This window comes from Lycorma delicatula, chromosome 9, assembly GCF_047948215.1.
Source record: "Lycorma delicatula isolate Av1 chromosome 9, ASM4794821v1, whole genome shotgun sequence".
In the NCBI taxonomy this organism is placed as follows: domain Eukaryota; kingdom Metazoa; phylum Arthropoda; class Insecta; order Hemiptera; family Fulgoridae; genus Lycorma; species Lycorma delicatula.
Window position 1 is genome coordinate 38507532 of NC_134463.1, and position 18956 is coordinate 38526487.

Consider the following 18956-nt stretch of genomic DNA (forward strand, 5'->3'; position numbering starts at 1 on the left):
AAAAGGTGAAGGTATTCTGTTATCGAAGGAGTTATATTAATAATTGATTATTTATAAATATATTATAGATAAAACTAGTTTTAAGTGGATATTACTAGTGCTGTACTAGTTTATTAGTTGCTATTTCAATATCATAATTGCTGTCTATTGTCTTCATCGAACGTGTCGCAAGTAGAAGAGGCTTTCATTAGCCTGTTTACTTAACTATTCGTCGAACGAAATCTGATTGTTATTTTCATGTGGTTCAACCCTTTATCTTATTTATCATCATTTTTCTTTATTCTGTTATATATCTTTCTTCATTTTTATCCGATAATCCAATTTTTTTTTTTTTTGAACTAGTTTTATTTCAACAAACTGTAACAGATTCAGTTATTACTTGATGTAACTTTTGAGTTACAGTGTAAACAGTCTATAGTAAAAATTTCACTCAATCGCATTTTACTAATGTTAGTGTATTGTGTTTTAAAAATAGATTTTTATTAATTATAAAATTTAATAGCTTTAACACTTTCAGGCACAGTAATTTGAACAATTTAACTATTAACTGAGCTTTTTCATACTATTTTTTTGTCTTTTATCAATCATACATTGTATTAACAATAGAAAGCTTTTGTTTCCTCAAACTGCTTTAATTATTTATAAAAAAAATTACATTTATTTATTTATATATATACTTATGATTTGAATGCTTTGAAAACATTTAAAAATATTTAATTTGTAAGACCTTAAAATTATATTTCCTTCATTTTAACATATTTCTTAAATATTGTCTTTTAATGTAATATTTTAAATTTGCAATAAAGTAGAACTTTAGTAAAAATTAGTATTTCTCAATTAGGCCTCTATATTAATGCCTCCAAAAGTGGTGTTTGAGGACCATCAATAATCATTAAAATTAATGATCAAATATACACCTGAAAGTGTCATAATAGAAAACAATGTTTTATTTTTTCCTCTTTTTCTTTTTTTTAGTGTAAAATTAATTTGCAAATAATTATGATAAATTATTTTTTTTTAGATTTTTGGGTTTGAATAACATAGAAAATACTGTGATGTAATTAATAATTATATGGTCTAGAAATTTGCATGTTGAGTTGATTTAAATTACTTAATTTTTTTATTTGTTATTTAAGTCTGAAATTTAATAGATTTTGCATTGATTTTTTGACAAAATTCTTTTTATTCATAATAATCACAGTTTTTATTTGATAAACTGCTGTCTACTTTATCCTGTGAGTATTTATTATTATTATTATGATTCGATTTTACAAAAATATTTATATTTTAGTCACAAGAATTCCTCTGTTAATCTTTTTTCCATATTAATAGTATAATAATTAAAATTTTGTTTTTTTAAAATATCATTTCTGTTAATCATTTTTTCTTTAATCAGCTGTTTTACAATCATTTTATATTTTCTAGTTAATCTGATTGAAAGACAGACCCATTTCTTGTAAAATTTAATTCACATGTAGAACAGGCATTACAGTTTATTGTGTTTCATATGCTTTTATGTATATATAGAAATTAAAATACATTCTAATGCTAGTCCGAACTTTTTAAATATTTAAAAGTTGGTGCTGGGAGGTATTAGATTTTGAAATATGATTTTAATTTGTATATATTATGTATACCTATCACTACATGCTTGTGTAAACTAATCCTTGATTTGTTGATTTTTTATATATGTAAACAATTTCACATAATATAATGCTAATTTATGATAAAATATTTTATGTATATAACTTGAAAGGTCTATTATTATTATATGAGTTGTTTGTACCTTAGTTGTTTTTCATATTTAAATTGAATTATGATCTTGTCAGTCTATTTCTTATATATTATTTTTACTTATTATTTCAGTTAACCACAGTTTACCCAGAAATTATCTTTAATTTAAGTCAACTCGATTAGCTTTTTTCTATTAATAATATTTAATTTTGACTCCTCTTTTGATATATGTTTATTTAATTACTTTAAATAAATCTTATAGATTTAAGATTATAAATCTTAAATTTTAAGATAAAAAAATGCGCTTTCAATGCAATTTAATGTTCCCTTTCCGAATTTGATGTTGTGTAATGTTTATCAGTTACATATTACCATAAAGGAAAACATGGAAGAATGATAATAAACGAAACGATGTTGATGTTCGAATTTGCGAAATATATCTACACAAGTTATTACCAGATTGTTTCATCTTTACATTCATAATACTATTTATATAAACATAGTTGTTGGTAGCTTAGTGTAAAAGTTAATGAACTTTTGTTTTTTTTTTTGTTTTTTAATTAAAAATTACATCATTATCTTTTTATTAGATAGTTTTTTAAATATTCACTTTTTTATTATTAATTATCAGTGAAAATGTTGTGAAGTCTGGTGTAAGGTATAATTTTTTTTAGTGTATTAAAAACTACTAATTAGAATTTTTTTAATTTATTTTACTAATACTTCAAAATTCAGTAGTTACGGTAATTTAATGATAAAGTGGGAAGTTTTGCCAAGGTATTGTCAAAGATTGTAACAAATAATAAATATTTCCAAGGAACTGTGTTCTTTATATACACCAAATTGAAATTATAATTGAATGTTTATTTTTTATCTAAATTCAATTGTTTCACATTTTCTTTCCTTATAATATTCATCAGTGGTTGATGAATAAATAAAATTGAAAATTGAATTTGTTTTACTACAAAAAATAAATATAAGAATAGATTTTTTTTTATTTTGTAAATTAAATTTTTTTGTTGAAAAATTACAACTTATAATTGGGTGAAATTTCTGTTTTCACTTTCATAGTTCATCTGATATTGCCATTCATACATCCATATAGTAGATAGCAAATTTTTATTATAGTAGTTGCTGCAGTGTGCGTGTTTGTATTTGGGCTTATTGCTGTAAAAATACACTGAAAATGCATAATTTGCATAATTATTTTTCAAAAAGGAGTTGTATTTTTAGTATTGAGTACAAAGTTATACTAACGATTTTTTTTTAAATTGTCAAATATATAACCCAGTTATGGAATTCAGAGTGACACTGTTTTAATAACTTTATGATATTACAGAAATTATTCTATAAACTAAGATATCATTTATCTCCAGTATCATTTTTAGATATCGTTATATTGTCATTCTTGAGAGAATGATTGTTATTCATTCTCATTACAAAATTATAAAAATATATAACTTCATTAATAGTAAATATTAATTTTTATTTATTTCTAATTCTAATTGATATTTTGATGGACAGTATGTGACAGGCATTTCAGCCTTACATATTTGAAGAAATTAAGAATATCATCAACTTCAACATTTGATAACAATGATAACTAAAAACATCTGTTAAAGATTATGACAAGATTGAGAATCTGTTAAATATTATGATGCACATTAATATTGTACATCTTTACTATTATATCTTTTTAATACAGTTATTAATAAAAGCATAAATATTTATTAACCGGCTAAAATTATATGCTGATGGATATCTTTAACAGGAGAAACAGTTGCCTTTATTTTGATATAAATACTATTTTAATACAATTTATTTTGTATTTCAATCTCGATTCAAGTACGTACCATTCCTTTAAAGAAATACATACAAAAAAAAAAAACCAAATAAAAATGTATCTCATTTTGCCAGCCTTTTTAATATAAATTTAGAAAGGCAATTTGTAATTTTAATTATTTATATTAATTTAATTATATTGTATGAATTACATAATGTAATAAATTAAATCTGCTTTTTGTGATGTGTTTTGTGAAAAGTTTGTGGCCTTATTGAATTATATTGTATTCTTATAATATTAATTAATGTATTATATTCTAATATAAATTTAATTGTTTTATTTATTCAGTTTACCAGTAGCCAAATTACTTATTTGTTGTTTATGTATACTATATAATAAAAAGATTTAATTCCCAACTTGCTTTAAAAATTCCTTTCTTCTTAATTTATAGTGTACCAAATTTTCATTATTCATGTATCAAAATTATATTAAGAGAATGAAGCATAATTTGGTAAAATCACGAAAAATGTTATTTGAAAGTGGATATTAAATTAGTAGTGATGGTTCTAAGTGATGCTGTTTGGTCCTGTATTTTATTTTCATTCATTTCAAACTTTAACTAAAAAGAAAATGTAAAATGATTGCGTTTATTCATTAGTTTCATTTTTAAAAGTTAATTTCTAGAAGTTTTGAAAATCTGTAATTTCTTTGGTAATTTTTAAATTTGTTTTTATTAAAATATACATGAAATAATGATAAAGGTAGTGTGGATTTTACTAATCATTATTTTGAATTTTCTTTTTTAAAAAATGATTAATTTTAAGTTTCCTCAAATACAAGAAATTTTTAATAAAATTTCATTTTGATTTCCTACTTATCTATTACAGAACTGATTCATTTTTTTTTTTTTGTTTTTTAATTAAAATAGCATTAATTTTTTTAACTTCAGATTTTTTAATTTTTCAGGAATTTTTGCTCCTGAAAGAATTGCAACACTTTCACAATAACTAAAGAAACATAATTATTAATTATGATTTTTTATTGGTTTTAAAAATTTCAACAATAAAATTTAATGTTTATTTATAATTAAAAATGATGTTAAGGAAATTAGTTTTTTATATTTTATTTCTGTTTATTGCAGTATTTTCATGTTTTTAATTAAATTTTACTGATAAATGAAAAACAATTATATGAGGAAAAAATTAATGCAATTAATTGTTTTATATTTAAAATGATACAATTATTTAAATACTTTGTAGAAATGTTTTTGGTGCTTCCAAAATACTTTAAAATAATTATAAATGAAGATTGAAGTATTTCCCAATAGTAAGAAAATTAATATTCTTGAGTAAGGAATAAATAATCACAGCAATAAAATACTGCCTTTTCTTTTATCTTTTAGTATTTTTAATTATGATGCTTCATTCTAAATAATTATTATTTAATTCCAAATAATTTTTAGTATCATAGTTATTAACTTGAGACATGATGAAGTTCCCTATTTCCCTTTTATTAACTGAAATTTATCATTGGGTCAAAATTTTTAAATACAGTAGAGTGACAGTTAGCAGTTGGGATGCACAAATAAATATTTTTCTTTCTTTCTTTTTTAAGAATGCATGCTGTCATTTAGATTTATAATCAATAATTTACTTCTCCATTATTAATTTATTTTTATGAATTTTATCTTTATTACATTGTTTTTTGTATTGTAATTTTATATACTGTATTCTACATTGAATAGATTTTGTTTAAATGAACAGTCAAGATACTTTTTTTAATTTTTTTTTTATTGTTCGTTTACATATCTTGTAATTTATTTGTACAAATAAATTATTAATATCAGTGTTTCTTTTTTAAATGTGTTATTTATCTTTTTATTAATTTCTTAGTAATTATTTTCTACTTCATTGCACAAGTATAATAATAATTATGAAAACAATTAAAAACAGAAAATGTAACGTATAACTTATGAATGTAATTATTATTGATATTTTATAATCTACATTATGCATATACAGTATAAAATGCTTTAGTGAATGTATATCATTCATATTAAGTAATGTATTTATTGTAAATATACACATAATATCATAATAATAACATACAATACTGCTATTTATAAAAAGTATATTATTTTGCAATTTTATTTTGATGTAAATCTCTTAATTTCATACTGTAGTAATAATTTTTGATCAGATTTCTTGATTATATACATAATGTATAAAATATTTTATTTTGTTGTAGTAGTGCCATAATATTTTGAAACCATTAAAATTTTTTTCTTGAGCAAAAATTAATACATACATATATATGTATATTTTATTTATTCTTTTTTTTTTATTTGTAACCTGCCTATTAAACGCGCACCAGTGGTTCTCTTCAGAATTGAGATAAAACCTGGTGTTTAGTCCATTAACAGAGATCATAAACTCCATTACACCTAAAACAGCTCAAGAAGTAATCTTCTGGATTATTAAAGAATCTAAATTTAAATGTAATATGTGTGCCAATTATATTACAACTATATAGCACTGGTTAGTGCTTGCTTTACTTCTTGTTAGTTCACATAACCAAGTTGTGTCATTCTATGTGGATCTGCAATTGTTGTTTTTTGACTTGGTAACATTCCTTTTAATCTGCATTCATTTTGAATTCTGCACTAAAGTAAAAATAAATAACTTTAAACAGCAATAAATCTACTTCAAACTCAGCAAAATGGCTGCAGAAACTTATAAAACAAATGCTTAGGTAAGTATTTTTTTTTTATGAATAATTCACAATATAGGCATTAAATTTGTGTATGGGAATATGAAATGGAAACTTTGTAGTGTATGAAGAAAAACATCACACCATGCATGACCAGGATTTGAACCCATTTGTTGGGCATATTTGCAACGTAAAATTGATACAAGCATTTTAAAAATGGATGACAGTCAATCTGGCCAATCTGTAAGACCAAAGAAGAACAACCTTACAACATTTGCAAGATTGTAGGCCTGTCATATGGCATTATCTGTAAATTCTTTGTGGAAACCCAATGAATGGTATATTGCCTTAAAATTTGTTTCAAGACTCCTTGGCATTAAATGAAAACAGCAGTGTTAAATTCTACACTTCACTGAAAGAACATTTTGATCTTAACCAAAATTTAACATAAGTATAGCCTTTTTTTTATTATGATGGGGTAGTGCATAGAGATTTTTCTTTCAGTAGAACAAACTGTGAGGTGGGTCAAAGAGGTCATCCAATGAAAATGGTTTGAACTTGGCTAAACAAATCTTGGTTCTTGCGACCATGATAATGTGCCCGTTTACAAATCACTTAGATGTAAATTTTTGGCATCAATTAATATAAATCATCCCACACCCTTCTTATTCACCAGGCCTTATCCCATATGATTAGTCCTGTTTAAAAAGATGAAATTGAAGCTTGAAGGAATGACATTTTGGAATCATTGAAAATAACTGATCTGTTTCAAGAAGTAATTAACACAGTCAATAGAGTCTTCCAAAACTGTTTCCAATCATGGAAAAAAGTGGAATCAAATCCATCCTGAAAAAAGGAGATAGTAATTTTTAAGATAATTATTTATTTTTGTAGGCTAACTTTTGGATAGCACTTCATAAGGAAGAGATGATACATTAACAATTCAAGAGATCAGAATAATTTACCATCAAGATTATCCTTGTTATTTAGTTTTATTTTGTCAACAATAATTCTTATTTCTTGAGAATTTCCACAGAACCTTGTAAATTTCTGTTGAGTCAGCTTAGAGTGAAATTAAATTTAAATCTTTAGTAATAATACGTATAATTGCGGTTTTTTTTATTATTATTACCTTTGATTATTATAATATTTTTACTGGAAAGGCAAATAATAGTTATGGAAACAGCTGCTGGTTTAAGAAAAATGAACAATATCATTCACTACAAAATATTTATAATTTACAAACTTCTGTCATTCTATGATAAAATGAGTATACAAAATATGATCAAAAGATATCTAGCCTTGGCTCATAAAAACAAAAATACTAACCTATTTAGTTTATTCAAAGTAGGCCCCTCCTAATAAACACACTTACTCTGTTAAAAGCATTTTTCAAAGTTACTTTTAGAGAGCACTGTAAGTCCTCTTGTGTTCTTTCCTTTTTCAACTAATGAAGTTTTAAGGAATAACATTTTAGATCTCTTTCCTGTGAGTGGAATTTTAAGCTTAGGAAAAAGCAAAAAATAGCAGAAGTTGTTCAGTTCCATGTTTTGCCAAGAATCTGGGTAAATTGTGATACATGGACTGGACTATTGCAATAAATTTTCACAACAGCATGAAGATCATGTTGAAGACACTTTTCTGCCAGAAATAACATAATTTGCTTTATTGCATCAATGAAGCATACTCAACAGCGACTACCCTTGGTGTATACCTCCATTATAGTGTGATTTGAAGAGTCTTACTTTACATTATCTTACTCGCTCATTTTTTATCAATTTTAATATTTTAGCAAATAATTTTATGTGTAATTAAACCATCTTTGATGTATTTTTAATTTTAATCATTACACAAAAAACAAATGTAAATAAATCTACGTTAAGTTGTAATTCATGTAAATTTTTTGTCAAAGCAATATTTAATGAATGTAAAAATAAAAAATTGCAATGTCCACAGAACAGTAAGAGTTTAATAATAATATCACAAAAGCCCACAAGAAGTAATATAGTTTAAAAAAATAAACTATGTGAAGAATGATAGGGATCAACAAAAATAAAAAAATAACAATATTATTTTATATTTTACAACCAAAATTATTATTCATATGTATTTCATGTTAAACTAAAAACAAAGATAGTATTGTGAAAAAAATTATGATTGATATTAATTATTACAAAGTACGTGTATAACAGAATTATTCTAGCAAGGCGCTTTTTTCTCAACTTACAGCTGTACATGTATTCCTCTCTGCAAGGTCCTTGCTATAATGGTAGGCTACACATTTTGTAACAAATTAATAACAAACATATAACATATCTCTCTAAATTAATTACATCAATAAACAAAAGTAACAAGAATGAATTTTATAGGTTTTAAAAAAAAAGTAATACTAATTACAAATGATTAGTATATACTATACATCCATAAACATTTACACAATTATTGGCACATGTAGTGGTGATACATTTTTCTTCTTTGTAGTGAAATGAATTTTTCAGGATTTAGAGTATTTTATTACATGAAAACATTACTATTACTTCACAAATAAAAATTTACCTAACAAGCGTTACACTTTATTTGAACTTAAGAGTACAACTCAAACAATCATTTTGTTTTAATCATTTGCCGCACAAAATTGACTAGCAGTCACATTGCATGTGACTTGTATAATTTTTTGGCCTTATAATTGACACAAATTTGTCTCTTGTAAAAGTTTTCTTTGTAAAGTTCCTGTACAATTCTTTGACATTTGGGTTTATTTCCCAAAACATTTTCATGGCTTCAGTAAGTGAATGGCATTTCACAGCTGCATCCATTGCTATTCAGTTGGTGTATAACCAATGAGTATAGAGATTATTTTGTTGCGATTTGACTTACATCCTGCACTATATCAGTGTGACATCATGACAGTTTTGTCTAGCTCATTATGTGTCTTATCCAGCTTGTTCTGCATTTTGATTAGTTAAAACCATTGCTGTCTAAGTTCAATCAGAGTTTGATATGAGAATCAGCTATCACTTCTGTTTTTCACAATCAAATATTGTCGGCTTATGTATTCTATACGCTGGATTTCTTTCTTTTAAATAAGAAGCTTAAAAGCTTCTTTTAAGCTTTTAAAAGAAGTTTACACATTATATGAGGCCTATATTCTCGTATAATATATAAAGGTTCCCTGATAAATAAAAACAAGTCAGAATGGGATTAATTTCAGTAAACTGAAATAAAGGATAGAATTTTTTAAATGGTTTGTAAAAACGTACTATTTTATTTATTGTAGTTGTGATAAATTGAAGAGTATAGTTTGAGGCACAATTCAGGAAAGTTTGGACAACAAAAGCTTTTTTAGTGCGTTTCTCTGATATTGCACATACCTAACACCTTTTCTGGGTAGAAATTTGGAAAATGTGGGTGGTTTAGATAAAGATTTTTGATTATTCGATGCAAGTAATTGGGATGTACACTATTTCTAAAATCATACATGCATTTTTGTTCCTGTAAGTACATTGTACATGTAGTATGAATTTAAAAATATGTATACCGATTTTCTTATACCTGAATTGTTTTTCTTTCGCAAGTATAATATAACATCATTTGGTCTTTAGTATCTATTCTTCTCATATCCTTATATTGTGCTATCGCTGAGGGAAGTTGTTTCCTTCTGGCCTTCCAGCATCTATGAATTCAGAAGAGATAAATAAAACATCTTTTCTGTTTCTCCATTTAAATATTCAAACATTGTTTTTCATAAATACTTGTGCTACTTCACCTTTTTGCAAACTTTTTTAATGATTTCTTTTGGGTTATTTTTCATTTTTTCTTTCAAGGTACCAGTGAAGTAATTATCTTGTTACTGAAGATATGCGGCTAACTCCATGCTATTATGTTAATTAAAGGGGCAGAATTAGTGATTTCTTATGGTTTTGACCAGAAAAATCCAATAAAATAGATCCCAGTACCGTATCTATAGTAGTTTTTGAGAAATCTGAAGTGAAAACAAATAAAAAAGTCCTGCTTTTTATATTTGACATATAATAACTTTGTTAAATGGCTAATAAATACATAAAACTTTTAAACAAAACTTGTAGAGAATTTAATTCTTTAAGTCATGAAAATAAAAAGGTTTATTGAATAAAAAGGTTGAAGAAACCAAAAGGAATAGGATTTTGTGCTTTACAATTCGGGGTTTGTAATATTTCTGGACGAGCTGTGAACTTTGGCAGTGAATTCAAAGGGGGGTCGGAGGTAAAAGTGAAAGTCCTTTGTTTTTGCCCGCGTTGTTCTTGCAGAGATAGCAATGGTGAGTTATACAGATACTTGGGTTTTTGTACTGATACTAGCATCATTTTTTATTTATTGAGTCTTTGTCAATAACCCGGTATACTCTATTCACGTCATTGCCATTCATACGGTGGCCTAATTGACCCTTCATATGTTTCACACTTTATGTATTTGTACTATCGATTCCCCAATTCTGAAAATTCAGTATCTGTATCCAAGTCGCTTAACCCTTCATCCGACTCCTGCATAATTTTTTCAAATTGTGTATTGGACATTTTTTTAGAAATATGTTTCTTTTATGCTGGAAGTGCTAGATCTGAAGATCCAGCATTTTCTTAGTCCTCAACACACTTAGTACTTGAACACTTTCTTCTTCAGTAATGATTGAAAAATTTCATTTATAGAATAATTTATATATTATTGAATAATTTAATATTTTTTAACTAATTTGTTTCAAAGTCATTAATTATAAAATACCCTAATTCAAACAATAAGTCATAAGTATATATATATATACTATGTGTGTGTAGAGATGCCAATTTGTTAAGATAGTCCATCAATAATACATTGAAGTTAAATAAGTAATCCAATCGAAATCATAAAGCGAAACAAGGAAGGACTTAGGACCTATGTTCTTCGCTCGAAATTTTCAAGGTATATTCGAATATACGAGGTGCGACAATAAAGTAATGAGACTGATGTGAAAAAAAATGTTGATTACCGTTTTAGTCATGTTTAGTGTTGTCTCTTTCAAAGTAGTTCCCCTCTGATTGCACACACTTATTCCAGCGCTTCTGCCATTGATGGTAAAATTTCTGGAACTCATCTTCTGTAATATCCTCCAAGACCCTCGTCACAGCTTTTTGGACATCTTGTGTTGTTTGAAAATGGTGTCCCCTGACCGCCATTTTGACTCTTGGAAATAGAAAAAAGTCGCACGAAGCGATATGTGGTGAATAAGGTGGCTGTGGTATACTGAAATTTGTTTTGAGGTTAAAAATTGCTGTACTGACAGAGCAGTATGGGATGGCGCATTATCGTGATGCAAAATCCAATTATCAGCAATGTTGGCACGGACACGAAGAACTCGTTTACGAAGTCTTTCTAAAATTGCTTTATAGAAATATTGGTTAACTGTTTGTCCAGGAGGCACCCACTCTTTATGAACAATTCCCTTGGAATCGAAGAAGCACACAAGCATGCATTTCACTTTTGACTTTGACATGCGAGCTTTTTTTGGTCTGGGTGATCCCTTTGAGCACCATTGCGAACTTTGGCGTTTTGTCTCTGGATCGTATTGATAAAACCAACCTTCATCACAAGTGATAACACGGCTCAACAAATCTGGATTGATTTCCGTTTGCTCTAACAGATCGGCTGCCACATTTTTCCGTGTTTCTCGCTGTTGTGTGAAATTTTTGGGGACCATTTTTGCACAAATCTTTCTCATACCAAGATCTTCAGTTAATATTAGACGAACCGTTTCTCGATCGATTTTGAGTTCTTCTGCAATCATTTTCACGGATAATCTTCGATCAGATCGTACGACTTCACGCACCCTGGTCAAGTTGACATCTGTACGTGAGGTTGATGGTCGTCCACTGCGGTCTTCATCTTCAACATTCGTTCTGCCTTCACTAAAAATTTTATGCCACCGATAAACTTGAGCTCTTGACATAACCTCCTTTCCAAAAGCCTTCTGAAGCTTACCGTAAGTTGTCGTCGCGTTTTCACCCGATTTAACGCAAAAAGAAATGGTATACCGCTGCGCAATATTTTGCGGTTTCATTTCTGAGGACACAAACACGTGTTCACTTATTATAGCACAACTCACGACTGAGCAGTTGCATCAATGTGCCGCTTGGACTAGAAGTAGCTTATAGACCATGGTCAAAGATGGTGTGCCTACGCAAGCTGCAGGGTTGCCACATCTTGCAAAGAAAAATCAGTCTCATTACTTCATTGTCGCACATTGTATATTAGTGTTTGCGCATTAATAACGTTTAATTCATAACTGCAACTCGCTGCTATGAAAAATGTATTTGGTTTAGAATTATTTTGTACTCTAGGATTTTCTACATCCTGTTTAAGTAAAACTTTACTTTTGCATCCAACTGAAGGTTATAAAAGTTCCCATTTGTCTTTTTCGAGTTTTTTTAATTTGAATTCTATTGTGTGTTTAATTTTTCACAATTAAACGACAGAATTTTAACACCACAGAAACACCATGTTCAGTGAATTATTTGTTACAATGCATCTATGCTTCACACTAAAATACAACACTCAGACTTCAAAAACGTCAACAAACTCGTTATACCTATGTCCTAGGCGAAATGAAAAATCAGGCTTACTGCGTTGCTCCCGGCTAATAGGAAAATGAAATATAGTATATTTGCATTATTGCTTAAAATTATAAATATAATCTCACCACACTTAACCTAGGCTCGCTAACCTAACTAGCGAACGTAGGTTAAGTTAATTATATTTATAACTTCCAATTAGCCGGGCGCATTGCAATAAGCCGGATTTTTCAATTCGCCTACGTCTACAAAACTCAATTATACACAGGTTAGAGATAAATAATGACGCTTTGTAAATCCTCTACATGCCCCCTCATCTACTAACATACAGAAGCGTGTTCCCGCATATTCGTATGCGCTTATTATTCTGACTATACTGCCTCCCAACTTTGGCTAGGGTTTTTGTACGAACATCTCTCTGCAATTTGGGACTTTCCACTCATCTGATTAGTGGCTAATTTACCCCCAAACTAACCAAATTAAGTTCAGAATATGCTCAAGTGTAACAAAGTGCTGGTTGATATTTTTTTAATTCTGTTTGCCTTTTCACCAAGTAGTTTATTACGAAAATTAACAAAACTGTGATGACAGTTATAACAAATAGAGTTATCGGAAGCTCCGTAATTTATACAATAAATCGACCAGATAATCCAAAGTATCATCTCTGTATATATGTATGTTAGTATCTAAATGGGTACTGTCTGCTTTAAAAATAAAATAAAAGAATCACGTATTCTATAATAATATTAAGTTATAAAATCCGTCTTTCTTCCTAACCGGTCAACAATTGTAAAAAAAAGCAGCTTAACTTTATCGAAAACGAAAAATAACAATAAAATAATTCTTATAAGGATATCGTATAAGACGAGAAAGATAGAAAATTAACTTTTTGATATCACGGCGTTTCTAATAAATAGTTGACCAGAAAATTAGAGCATGAGTTATATATTTTATTTTTACATTTTTTTTAATTATCGTAGGTAGGGAGATTAAGATCAAATTTGAACTTTAGCCAAATATAGCTGTTAAAGAAATTTTTTATACTTTGTTTTACACAGTAACTTGTGTCTTCCTTAACAGAAATTAAATATCTTAATGCCACATTTATTCTATCACTTTAAAATTATACATATAAATATACAGTAGGGCTTCTCTTAACCGAGGTAGTTGGGAGTACCAATCTAATTGATAGCAGAATAAGCCACCAATTAAAAATGATTATAACAATATTATTATTTATTATAAGCAAATCAATAGTCGCTAATCACTTTCGCATCGACTCATATAAACTTAGTTTAATTTTTTAACGAAAAAGTTTGTGACTAACAAAAGTTTGTCTTAACTGAGTAACACGGTTCATTGCTGAGCGATCACACACCAGTTTTGTACTACCGTTAAGTTAAGGAAAGGAACACCGTTTCGTTGTTCTAAATAAAGGAGCGCTTTTGTGAGAAATACAGTACCTTCATTGTGGCTATTTTTTTCATTTTCATCAATCGGTTCGTCTTCGTCACTGAAGATTTCATTAACCTCTTTTGTTACAACTTTCACAGTCTCATCATCATAAATTTTGAATGTTGGCTTCCTTGAATCCAATTCTAAACAGTCTTGCACTTCATTTTCCTCTACATTTTCACATCCTGTTATATTTTCTGATAAAGCACGAAGCTCCACGTTCGATGGCATTGTACACAAAATTTTCTGATGTTAACCTGTTGAATTTCTGACCATATTTTTGTAAATGATTTATTGGTTGTTGTTTGATCGATTGAGTTCCATGATTCTGCCAACATGTAAATTGCATTTTTTATGGTCAGTGCCTTTAATGCGAGCGTAACTTGAATCTCTGATGCTAGTAAATGAGATAACATCTTTCGTTTTTTAATTGGTTTTTTTTATTGCTGTTACGATGCCCTTATCCACTAGTTGACAAATGGGTGTCACATTTGGTGGGGAAAAAATTGTCTTAATGTTTCCCGAAATTAGAATATCTTCAGACGGATGGTAGGGACAATGTCCAAATAAATGCTCAATACTAGTTACTACTTAATAGTAATTACGTACAACGAATAATCTTTAATAATAGGCTATAATAAAATTCGTACATGAAGTAAACGGCATGTCGGTTAATTCTTTTTTTAGTTTTACTCTACTTCAGACTTTTTGTATCTGAAGTTAATTATGGATTTAATTAAAGATTTGTAGTATAGTGAAAAGATGCCATGCCTAATTAAGATTCGAGCAACCTTTTTTCCTCTAACACATAAATGGTTCCTTTCCATATCCCATCTCAGTTAGAAAATTTTCGAAGCTAAATCTGTCGGTAGAGACAGATTGGTTTATTTATTAGTATTTATTATTATTAGGATCTTCATGTGAAATTTTCGGCAAACAATCTAATACTTTCCTGGGATTCAATGGAATTTTGCATATTTTTCAAGCCCAGCTTTGACATTTTCCGATTTATTTTTATCAACCAAACCTACCATATGTTTTTCAAAAGGAAAAGAAAAATTGAGATACAACCTTTACAGAATGTCCTGCCCCAATCTTTCATTTATAAATAGATTTTTTTCAGACTTTTTTGCAGGTCCAAAAAACACTACAAGAGGCTGTATTACGAAAGTTAAATTTTAAGGTAAAAATATTAAAGAAATTCATCTAAGCATAATCTGGCAGAGTCTACAAAAGAATCCCATTTTTCACCTAATAAAATCGTCTTTCCATTAACTTTATTACAATAAACAATCCAATCGCAATAGTCTGTAACCAATCAAAGAAAATGTATCTTGTAATTGTATCTTGTTCCCTAGGACCAGATCATTTTCTATCCACGAGTTGAAGAGTTCAGATTTATAAATAGTGTTAGGTAGGTACTAGACCCAGTAGCAGAAGCAAACATAATTAATAGTGAATCGTTTTAAGGAGTTCGTGACTATCTCAGTATATTTTCGGCCTCATTTAATAATCATCTCCTTGGTGCTCTGGACCAGCACTCAGTTCACCCACATTCTACGCTGCAAAGCATCTTTATAACTCTTTGCAAAAGAGGATTTTTATCCTCTAAGATGAAAAAAATCGGGATTTTCCCTCCTTTAAAAATTCGGAATCGGCAGGTTATTTTTGAATTTTTTTATAAAAATTCAAACATTCTTTAACAAATAACCCAAATCTAAAAAGTACTAAAGTAATTTATCAATAACTCCTTCCTCACTTTTAGTCCTCTTTGTTTAATTAAACGACCAACTTTCCTGAAACTTCTGTAAGGTCTGCTGGTTTAAATACAAGATACGGTTCATTAACATCTAGAAATTTCTGTAAGCCTTTTGCCTTTACCAAAAGCATTAAAATCAAGAAGCAATTCTTTTTCTGTGAATTTTTTATATCTACGACTTCTCTGATCAGCCGTATGGGTTTTTGGCGTAGTTATACTCTTCCCAAATTTTCATAGAATTGACAATCAGAAAAAATAATTCTATAAAAAAAATCGCTTCGAATAAAAGCTTTCACCTTCACGTTACTGTTCTCTTTAAAAAGTTTCAGTAGGAAACTTTTTATTTTAGGTTATGATTGAATGTGTATGTTACGTTCCTTTTTGCCGTCGGGTGCTGCTACTTAGCGAGGGCTAGGGCTCTCCGGCAAGCTATGTTGATACGAAGTCCTACGATATAATACCGCAAGGCGTGGTCATTATGATGTAGCGACCTGTATTCATTCGGCGCCAGAATCTGATCCAGAGCGGTCGTATTGTACATTCAATCCGGACGGACGCGCATACTAATGTTCGGATGAACGCTTATTTTATTAGTATACTTACAAGTTATTAAGTTTAATTGTATTTATTACGTTAATATGTTAGATGTTCAATCATATGTTATCGAAATGTCAAGACGACAAGATATTAAATAACAATTCAATAAGCAATATGGCGTTGACCTTTATAATGCATCTACAGTTCATATTCGCTCTAAAACCTACCACAAAGGTTTTATGGTCCTCCACATCGCAATGGATCTAACAATGTAAAACAAGAGCCATTAACAGCAGTGTTACTAAACTAATATGAAAACTATAATAAACTCAAAATATTGTCAGATAAATATTACAGCCACTTGAAAAATTAAGTATTTCCTTTACATGATAAAAAAATAACTAGTCACACATCAAAAATCTTAACTAGAATTCTATACAGAAGAATTGAGAGGAGAGTGGAAGAAGTGTTAGGAGAAGACCAATTTGGTTTCAGGAAAAGTATAGGGACAAGGGAAGCAATTTTAGGCCTCAGATTAATAGTAGAAGGAAGATTAAAGAAAAACAAACCAACATACTTGGCGTTTATAGACCTAGAAAAGGCATTCGATAACGTAGACTGGAATAAAATGTTCAGCATTTTTAAAAAATTAGGGTTCAAATACAGAGATAGAAGAACAATTGCTAACATGTACAGGAACCAAACAGCAAGAGTAATAATTGAAGAACATAAGAAAGAAGCCGTAATAAGAAAGGGAGTCCGACAAGGATGTTCCCTATCTCCGTTACTTTTTAATCTTTACATGGAACTAGCAGTTAATGATGTTAAAGAACAATTTAGATTCGGAGTAACAGTACAAGATGAAAAGATAAAGATGCTACGATTTGCTGATGATATAGTAATTCTGCTGAGAGTAAAAAGGATTTAGAAGAAACAATGAACGGCATAGATGAAGTCCTACGCAAGAACTATTGCATGAAAATAACAAAAACAAAACAAAAGTAATGAAATGTAGTAGAAATAACAAAGATGGACTACTGAATGTGAAAATAGGAGGAGAAAAGATTATGGAGGTAGAAGAATTTTGTTATTTGGGAAGTAGAATTACTAAAGATGGACGAAGATGGAGCAATATAAAATGCCAAATAGCACAAGCGAAACGAGCCTTCAGTAAGTTTGTTACATTTGTTTACATCAAAAATTAATTTAAATGTCAGGAAAAGATTTTTGAAAGTATATGTTTGGAGTGTCGCTTTATATGGAAGTGAAACTTGGACAATCGGAGTATCTGAGAAGAAAAGATTAGTAGAAGCTTTTGAAATGTGGTGCTATAGGAGAATGTTAAGATGGGTGGATAAAGTGACAAATGAAGAGGTATTGCGGCAAATAGAGAAGAAAGAAGCATTTGAAAAAATATAGTTAAAAGAAGAGACAAACTTATAGGCCACATACTAAGGCATCCTGGAATAGTCGCTTTAATATTGGAAGGACAGGTAGAAGGAAAAAATTGTGTAGGCAGGCCACGTTTGGAATATGTAAAACAAATTGTTAGGGTTGTAGGATGTAGAGGGTATACTGAAATGAAACGACTAGCACTAGATAGGGAATCTTGGAGAGCTGCATCAAACTAGTCAAATGACTGAAGATAAAAAAATTCTAAGATTTGATTCCTTCAATCCATCGAGCCTATTCACCACATTTTATGATAATGAATACATTTAAAAACTGAAAATAAATAAATATACCTTTTCAGACAAATGTTGGAGAAAAACGGTGTTGAAAGAACAGAGAACACAAAATAAGAACACACGTAATCTACAACAAATATCTACTCTATAAACAAGTCATACCCTTAAAATAACGAATTACTTCGCTGTCATGATTTGCCACTACATGGAAGTTATGGAATATGTAGCAGGTGTATTGTCGAACAGGCAACGATTAGTGGCGGGATAAACGATTTTTTTTCAGGAATCGATTCTCAGAAAATAATCGTTCGTTCGATTCAATAATTCTCTCTCCTTCCCACCACTACCAATACTGTAAACTCTAATGCATAAGTTCTCTTTCTCTTCTTCAGCCAAGTTTAGCGGTTAATCTCTTCATATTCCTGTTCCATTCAACTGATGCATACCTACTAAATGTCTTCTATTCTTCTCTTCTTCTCTTTTTAACTGTTAAAACATCTGATTCTTTTTCGGTTGAATACGATTTTTAATAGCATATCACTTCTAATACGCATGCTCTAGTCCCTTCATCTACCCAACGATTTTCCTTATTTCATCTCTTACTCGATTCCTTAATAAAAACAAGCTTACATCAACAAACCTCATCGCTAAACAGTGAAGGGAAACTTTTAACTGTTACGCACATATTCTATGTGACATAATTGTTCTTTTCT